The 6603-nt window shown below is 49.3% G+C and overlaps 1 long non-coding RNA gene across 1 annotated transcript in view; it reads right to left on the bottom strand.

Annotated features, from left to right (window-relative positions):
- Nucleotides 1-1793, bottom strand: part of LOC148213772 (uncharacterized) — a 4107-nt gene extending 2314 nt beyond the window's left edge. The window contains exon 1 of the long non-coding RNA XR_015793882.1: nt 1289-1793. This is a non-coding gene — a long non-coding RNA (uncharacterized LOC148213772). The remainder of the gene's footprint in view (nt 1-1288) is intronic.
- Between the last annotated feature and the right edge of the window lie 4810 nt (nt 1794-6603).

The following is a 6603-nucleotide window of genomic DNA, read 5'->3' as shown; positions in this document are numbered from 1 at the left end:
ATTTACACTGAATTTGCTTTGATCTCTATGGCATTTATTGATATTGAGAATCCGAGTTTGTAAATCGCTTAAGCAGGAGGAGGTTGTACCTCGTGTACTCAGAGTGCCAGATGACATTTTCAGGTGTGGAGTTTTTTTCCCTCTTTTTCTTTTTTTGCGGGGAGGGGAGACATAGAAATCAGAGGGACATTTGTGACATTCTGTGGACGTATGAGCAGGGCTGCCGATGCCATAAACCATATGAACGATGTTCCATGAAGTTGTAATGTTTTGGAAATAAGGAGCTGAAGGAGTTTGTTAATCTTGAACCTGCTTGCTTTCTTGATACTTCAGACAAGCGGTTTGTATATTTCGATAGGGGTATTTTATATGAAAGCAGAGATTCAGGCTGAGCTAAACCTTCTCGCCAAAATCCTTTTCTATGGAAGGAATTTAGATCATTTTGAAGGGGGGAGGACATGCACCCCTTGAAGCTGCGGTCCCAAAGACACCTTCCTAGGAATAGGGCCGACTGAATGCTATGGAATGCCTGGAAGTTAACTTCTGAATAGACCCTGTGTACTGTATAGAACTGCAAAGTTGTTGGGTGTAGGAAAGAGAGATTCCCCTCTTGCTCTCTTCGGGGCTGATATCTGAAGAGATCTACACCCTGTCTGGACTACAGGGAAGCTTTGCTATTCTTCGCATACGCTTTTGAGTTATTTCTAAAAGGACAGAAAGGGTAATTAAAAAACTAAAAGAAGAAGAAAAGCACCCACCCCTTCCTCTCCCAATTAAAAGAAAGCTAAACTGGGGAATGGAAAATATAACTATGCCTAAAGATCTTGTTCTTCCTAAAATCAGTTTCTCTGAAAGGCCCAATTCCCCGGAAAATTCATCTGCATTATTCTTGTCCTTTATCATAGATACGACTGTGTGGTTTGTGCCTAGATTCGCTTATCTGTGAAAGCATCCTTATATGGAAAGCTATCAGGATCCTCGCTCTCCTAAGTGGAGAAAAATATGTAACATTTTTTAGCAACGCTGAGCAGCTCACTCCCTATTCTGGTACAAGATCCAGCTGCATTTCGTTAGGACATGACATTTGGGAAGTGCTTTTTAAAGCACACATATGCCATTCCCGTTCTCCCTAGATCAACTTAAAACAGACCCAGAAAGCAAGCCATACGGAAGGCGTGCTTGGAATTCTGTTCTCTCGCTTTCACAGACTAACAGCCTGCTGGGCCGTTTGCCCCGCAAATCAGCTCGCAAAGCCTTCGGCCGACTCTCCCCAAGGCCGGCTCCCTACCTTTCGGGGGCCCGGCCCATCAGAGAGCAGGTCGAGAAGCAGCCTTGCGCCCGGACTGGGTCCAGCACTTCCACTCTTTGGGCAAAAGATTAATGGTCGCGCAAACAATTCAGCCCCCCGCCCCCGCCTCTTTTTGTGTCCCAGCCAAGTACAGAGCGCCCGGCAGTGGCCGCGGTCCAGATGTTCGTTGCCCAGATCCGTCGGTGCCTCTGAGAAGCTGGTCTTTGGTGGCGAAGCCTACCCAGCAAGGCTGTTCCCTCTACTAGCGGAAGTAGGCCGCGGTCACGGGTAATTCCTGTCCCCCCTCCTCTGCTACTCATTTTCAAGTGAAACGGCATTCCCGCCCCAGCCCAATCGAAGACGACACCCGCCTGCCTGTTTCTTTCCCATTGCTCGCGGTCTGTATAAATCTAATTTTACAGATCGCAGATAGCGGAGATCTTGTGCGCGCCCTCCCGCCTCCCCTGTTGTTCTCAGTTGAGCGTTCCCTCGAAAAGTCTCCAGCGGGTTCTGGCTCATGTCTATAAATAGCCACGGGCCACCTAGAATTTTGCCTTTTTAAAAAAGAGAGGTGTTTTCCCTTCTAGGGTGATCGCCTTCTCCGATGTTTCTGTTCTCACTTGAGATCAGGTGTCTGATGACGGATTGGCCCGTGTTAACAGCTGGATTTTTTTTTTTTTTTGAAGAGGGAAATAAAGTCATCCATACAATTTCCTCCTCCTCCTCCTCTTTTTTTAATACTGGAATAAATAAAAATAAACATGCTTTCAGAAAGACTATGGGTGTATTTACCTAGGTAATACCTGTTTGTATGCATGGGCTGTATAAATAAGGCATCCTTGATCAGATCAGTGTCAAACATACTTTTATTTAGTTCTCGGAAACCAGTCACTACAAAAGCCATTAGCAGCTACGTTCAGCCTACTTATCTGGAAATAAGAAAGCCTGCCAAAATCAATGAGATTCTGTAAACATGGTGAAAAAAAATAGGGCTCCTAGCGAGTGTAGAGAAAGTGTCTTTCCCCACAAAAAGAGAGAAAAACCTCCGTGTCCATTCAAAGCCAAGCCTGAGCTGGGGAGAAGCCTGCCAGCCAGTGACACTGCCAGGGCTCCGCTATTGACAGCAGCTTTCCTTGAGATCATCACCACCAGTTGAGAACTAACATCGATTTTGTTTAAGAATGTTGAAAAAGGAGCATGAAGTCACACTGCTGGTGGCTCTCTCACAAGACTGTAAGGGAAGCAGGCGAAAGAGCAGGATCCTTTCCTCAAGCTTGTGGCCTCCTGGCGTACCAACCCAGGCCATTCCCAGTGTCTGACGGCTGTCGGGGGGGGGGGTGTGCCCCAGGAGCCAGGCACTGACTTGGACAGAAACAGCCCATGGGCGAAAACAAGGCGTCACTGCCACCTCACCCACTGAGCCCAAAGGGGCCAAAAGGGCACCAAGATCTTGCGCACCGCAATCCCGGGCTGGTTTCCGCAGAGTTTGGTGGGGCTTCCTCCCAGAAAAAAAAAATTAACGAGAGCTTACAGTTATGCAAGATGACTTAGGGGGAAGCCCACCGTCATCCCACTCCACCCCCCAGTTCAAGGAACCATGCTGCTAAGAAAGTCTGCGTAGGGTTGCAGCCTCATCGACTTTAAATTGGGCAAGTTTGGTGAAGCTCTGAGAGATGGAGAAATCTTGTTCTCACCATCCGAAAAAGTTAGACCATATTTGGCTGTTTATACCTGCAGGTGAAACAAAGGACATGGGCCCTGAAGCTGGAAAGGGGATAGCCAGCAGCTCCCCAACAAGTCAGCCTTGTCTGTATTAAACCAAATCCACTCCCCACCCCCGTGACTCCTCACCCTATAAAACAGTGAATTTTCGCAGCTGGATATTTACTACAGTATTGGCGCAAATGAAGCTGCAGTGGGCTTTGAGTGCAAGGAGCAAAGAGAATGGCAGGAATGCTGAAAAATCAATTTGGGAAGCGGGTGGGAAAGATTTGCTGTTCCAGGAGATCTCAGGGCAGGAGACGCCCTCTCAGGATCTGTCCTTCGGAGGCAACGCAGAGGATCGCTTGCACGGCCTCCACCTTGGGCCCGATTGAAAGGCAGCTCCAATGCATTTAGGGCTGCGCTGGGATGTGGATGGAAAGGGAGGCCTTGAGAAAAGAAGCTGGGAACCAGTGCTGTCGTGTCCCAGCCCGACCATTGCCCCAAATCGTTTACCAAGACTAAGTGATTGGTCTGGCTCTTATATATTTTATCCATTAGTTGCTCAGGAGCTGGTTTAAGAGACGCTTCCCTTTCTTGGCCTTCAAAGCCAAAGTCAAATTCAACGGCAGGAAAAGATGGGGGGGAACCCCACTTGATGAGAAATGAGAGCTTGTGGTTTTTTTCTTTGCTGAAATGCGCAAGTGGTGCAAGATTGGTCTGGGGGGGTGTTGAGGGAAAGGGAAGCGTCCAGGAAGCCCGGCTGCCACTGCTGGTGTGGGTACAATTAGACTCAATTCTCCCCCCCGCCCCCCCAAGCTCATCCTATGCTTGCTGGACATAATAAATCGCGCTTTTCCCTTAGACTGTCAGGGGCAAGATATGTTTATTATAGGCGGGCTACCGAGAGGGAGGCTGAGGGAAAGACTCGGGCGGGCAGAGGGGGAGGGAGTGCTTGCATAAGTCAATGAAACCAGCCACCCAAACAGACCATTAAGAATCGTGCCACACCGAAGCAGGCTAAGGGGAGCGGGGTGTGTGTGTGTGTGTGTGTGTGTGTGTCACAGAAAGTATCCCAAAGGGCCTGGCAAATTGGGGTGGGGAACAGAGGCTCAGCTTTATTGTCAGCCCCTTGCACTGATGCTCCTGGAACTGAAAGGGCAAAAAGAGGGAGGGGACTCCTTTGTCCCAGCCAATCCTCAGCTATTCTGGGGACTCAGGTTGGTGTGAAAAGGAGGAAGAGGTCACTTGAAGTCGCCTTTTATCTACTCCTCTTTTCTCTTTGGATCAGCAGCTCTGAATAGGCATCCCCTAATTGCTCTTCATAGAAGGAAAGGGACCAGGCCAGGCCAGGCAGGGAGAGACTGGGTTGCCCCAGTGCTCCTAGGAGCCAAGAGGAAGGCCTCTGTTCCCCATAGCAGGTCCTCCAACCTCCTCCAGCTTCCCAGCCCTGCTGTGCATTCACACAATACTGGCATTCAGAGAATGGATCTTAGTTAAGTGAGGAGCCTTGCCCCCCCTCCCCATTTGGAAACTGTCTCAGGAGAACTCCAGCAGGGGGGCTTCTTGCCAGGGTCCCCATTCGGCCACCTCTGCCATTTGGACAGGGAGGGGCTGGGCTGAGGTCATCAGGTGTGGCCACTCGATGGGAGGGGTCAGTGGCGGCCTACAGAACCTATTGTCGCCACCTGGCTGACCTCCCCCCGCAGTACTCAGGCTAACCTAAAGTCGGGGCAGGCCCCTCAGGACTTCCTTTGCCCGAGCAGGATTTACTTGCTTGCTTGGCCCCAGTCTCCATGTATGAGATCAGTGCACGTCCTTTATTGCCAGACGATTGAGCTTGTTAGGCTGAATCCCATGCTTCAGAAGGTGGTCCCCTCTGCCCTTACTAGTGTAAGAGCCATAAGTCATAGGCTTTGGCTGCAAGATGCAATGCAGTCTCCCCCCCCCCCCCGCCCTGCAGCCTGTGGGTTGCTCCAGCCCCTCCAAGCTCAGAAGAGCCACCTTGTCTACTTGGTCCATCGGCGGCGATAGTCAGACTGCAAATACTTTTGGCAGGAGGCTTTGTTGCTAAGGCCACCCATTCCCATCCCAACCCACAGATCTCTCTGGCCGACCTTCCCGGTCCAGCTGGACAGCAGCCGGGGTGAGCCAAGGCCCGCCTCCACTCAGCGCCTTGGCGCATTCCTGCTTCAACGCCTCTGCACTTCCAAGAGCCAAGCGGCTGCCCTACCTCTCAACCCCAGGTCAGCTTGGCTCTGGCTCGTGGTAGACAAAAGTCCCCTCGCTTCACGCCAGAGAAAGCTGCATTAAATCCAGGGAACTGGCGGATCTGCATGCAGCAGGAGTCCGGCTAGTGCTCCAAAGCAGGCCTTGGTCATTCTTTCCAGCCTTGCATGCAAGTTTCCATCAAGGAGGCCCTCTTCATGTTTTAGTACCTCCAGGAGAAGTGGGCCAGATGCAAGCTGCTGCTTTTTCTCTTTCTTTCTGCCCCCCCCCCCTACTAAAACAACCATAACTGTGCTAACTGATCCGAAATTCCTGGTTGAGGGTGTTTTTTTTTTCCCCTTGGCTTCCTTAATCACCCCATTTGTCACCAAGAAAATGACCTGCTACATATTAACTAGAATACCTGATTTATTTTGATGTAGTGCTTTGGGCTAGAGCGAGGATCTTCTCAGTAATCCCCCAATTTGGACATTGAACAAGTGGTGGAGAGGGAGGGTTTCTAAAAAAAATTAAAGTTTGAGGGAGCGGTTAAATCTTCTCTGTTTGAGGGAGCGGTTAAATCTTGTCTGTTTGAGGGAGTGGTTAAATCTTGTCTGTGTGACTAAACTGACCACGATTCTTGGATGGCTGAGGAAATGTAGCTTTTAACAAAAGCCTGTAGCAAATGTGTGTTTGGGAATTACTGAACCTTTCAGTTATCTGAGGGAAATAAACTCTCTCTCTCTCCCTCTCCCTCTCTCTCTCTCTCTCTCTTTCTCTCTCTCTCTCTCTCTCTCTCTCTCTCTCTCTCTCTCTCTCTCGTGAAGTGAATGGGAACTGCTACAGAGAGGGAAAAAGAAAGGAAAGAAAGAAATTAAAGACAGCTCAACAGACATCGAAAACCAGGTTTTGCGAAAGTTTAAGCCTGATTCGATGAAACTGGAAATGAATAAATAAACCTCAAACTGGCTAGTTTGGGTGTAGTAGTTTAGCAAGACTAATTGCAGAAAATGGAGCTGAAATGACTTTTCCAATTAGCTGCTGGTTGGAGTTTAGTTGGAGGAACTGTCAGCTTCACCGATGGGTAATTGCTTTATTGCTCACAAAACTATCATCTATTTAGAACATATGTGCTAATTACTGTGGATGGGCGTTTGGGAGAGAGAGAGAGGGAAAAAGGCAGTGTGGAGGGGGAGACCATAAATCTATTAGCACTCGGAAAAAGTCCAGGGGGCTGGTAAGCGGCGGAACTCCCTACCTCCTGAAGATCTGAAGGGATGAAGGCTACACGCGAGATACCACTTTCTTTCTCAGGACCACGCTGGGAATCAATTCACTCTGAAAAACAAAGCAAACAGACCATCCAAGCAGCATCACTCTCATAGTCGGAGTGCCGCCTTTAAATC

The sequence above is a fragment of the Python bivittatus genome, unplaced genomic scaffold, assembly GCF_059951505.1.
Source record: "Python bivittatus isolate LINGU-HERP-01145 unplaced genomic scaffold, Pbiv_v1 ctg000850_np1212, whole genome shotgun sequence".
NCBI lineage: Eukaryota > Metazoa > Chordata > Lepidosauria > Squamata > Pythonidae > Python > Python bivittatus.
This window is presented reverse-complemented; position numbering and strand designations above follow the sequence as displayed.